Below are 2,450 nucleotides of genomic sequence, written 5' to 3'. Positions count from 1 at the left end.
CAGACCTGTCCCAAGAAGGTCTGTGCTGGCCCTGAAGCTCAACCACTTATTCAAACTAAGGTAGGACAGCCACTTGGTACTTGAGCTCTAGGAAGGCAATGGTTTTTGCCTATTTTGTGCACTGTTCGATTCTCAGTACTTGCCACATAGTAGGTGTTCAAGAAATGTTTGTTGAATGAATGGATGATTTGGAAGAGTAGATTGCACCATAGGATGGGACAGAGGGGTGAATGGGATGGTGTTTAAATTCCCTTCCAGTTCTGAAATGCTGTGAGTCTTGAAACTTTTTATGGGAACTTAACAACAGTATTCTGTGTGATTTAATTAAGGAACCAGTGCCCAACCTCAATCAAATCAGGCAAAACCTTGTCTGAGAAAGAAAGGCAAAAGCATCTCTTCCTTTGGGTTAATTGGAGAGGGAACTGGAACTCTTTTGGAAATAATTCTGTCTTCTGCCCCTTGTACCACCTACCGAGCTCCCGCTTGTGAGGAATAACACTCAGAACCAGGAGGAGAGGAGGTTCTTTACCCTTGGACACCCCTGGTCCTCATCTTTTAATTTCCTTGACTTTCAGAGCCTGTCAAACCAGCTTCAACCTTTCCCCATAGCTGGCTTCAGGGTCTTGTGCAGAAGCAGCCTGGTGGAGGAGATGAGAAGGAGGAGGTGAAGATGAAGGATGAAGATACAACGGACCGCTCACCTGTAGAAGGCAGAGTGACTTCCAGTCAGTCTCTTCCTCCTGGACACCCTACTCCCTCAGTTCTCTCCCAAGCCATTTGCTCTGCTTATCTGCTTGTTCTCAGGCACAGGGAGGACCTGAGAAGGGAGAACTGTAAATTACGCTGTCAAGCTGGGCAGTACAAGAAGTGGCAAGGAGGTGAGAGCCAGGTCCTTCCCAGGGAGCAGCCAGATTATATCATAAATAAAGCAAGGAGGCCACCGTTTGAACACTCTGTCCTTGACGTTTGTACACAGGCTCTGTGTTCCTGGCAGCCAGCCAAAGGCTTGTCTCTAGATTTACTCTTCACCATGAAATTGTCCTGTAGACATCACCTGTGAGCAGCCGGTTCCCATGCTCTGCTTTTTTAAGCCAGTTCTCTTTTTCCTTTTGGTCCATGAGGCTGAGCTGCAAACGCCAGCCACCTGGGTGGTGAACTTCATGAGGTTGGGTCCGATTTATCCTTGACACCCAGTGCTTGGCTATAAATATATCCAGCCCAGTGCTCGGCTATAAATATTTGTAAAATGACGGAGTGAATCAACTGATATTTTTGAGGCAATTGCTTACCCCGCCCCCCAAGGCCTTTCTCTCCAGACTGTTGCTGATTTTCTCTTCCTTTGCATCTGTGTGAGGCTGCATTGGGCTGCAAGTAAAAGAAAATCTCCCTGAAAGTAACTGAAATGATTACACATTAAAAAATATATATTTGGGACCTGTATGTTTATTTCCACATTTCACCACTTCGCATTTTAATGGATCCTCTATTTTCAGGAACCACAGATCTTTTTTTATTTATTTTTTTCTTTTTTTCCTAGAGGGGAAAATAGTCCAGGCAAAATTTAATGAACCTCCTGAGAGCCTCTCTTTGAGGAGCTGCCCAGAATTAGAACTGAGACCTTTTACTTTATTTTTAGGTCCCTTTTTTATTCTCACTCACTTTTTTTCATTTGAACTTATTTACTGCCTTGTTTGATTTTTTAATTATTTCATTTTTTCAATTCCAGTTAACATTCAATGTTATTTTATATTAGTTTCAAGTATCCAGCATAGCAATGAGACCTTTATATAAATTACAAAGTGTTCCTCCTGATAATTCTAGTCCCCACGGGCACCGTACGTAGTTATTACAATATTACTGACTATATTCCCCGTGCTGTACTTTCCATCCCTGTGACTATTTTGTAACTGCCAATTTTTATTTCTTAATCCCTTCCCCTTGCTCACCCAGTCTCCCAACCAGCCTCACATCTGGCAACCATCAGTCTGTTTTCTCTACCAATGAGCTTTTAAACACTTATTTTTTGTTAACAAGATGGGAGATAGGCAGTGCCAGGATTGGTTTATTGTCTCAAAACTGTCGTCAGGAATCCAGGTCCTTTAGCTTTTTTTTTTTTTTTTTTTTCTATTTTCCCATCTACTGGGCATCCAGTAAACATTTTCGTGGCTCCTTCTACAGATTTTTAGGGTGGAGATGAGTCTTGAATGCATTGGTTGTGAACTGAAGACCTCATAACATGTTTGTTTACCTTTCAGTATTGAGGAAAAAACAGTGTCCACCATTTAACATTTAGGACATTTGAGATAAAGGCACAGAGTTTTGCGTTCTCTTTAAAAATCATAGGATCTAGAAACATTGCCTGGTCCCCACAAGCACGAGCTGGCAGCCGCTGCCTCTCTAGAGGCGGCGCGTACCACCCTCAGCTCCAGGGTGACTGCACCTGCTCACCG

Source organism: Furipterus horrens, unplaced genomic scaffold (genome assembly GCF_987537825.1).
Source record: "Furipterus horrens unplaced genomic scaffold, mFurHor1.1.pri manual_scaffold_4, whole genome shotgun sequence".
In the NCBI taxonomy this organism is placed as follows: Eukaryota; Metazoa; Chordata; class Mammalia; order Chiroptera; family Furipteridae; genus Furipterus; species Furipterus horrens.
The sequence above is the reverse complement of the archived record's forward strand: the minus strand, read 5'-3'. Positions refer to the sequence as shown.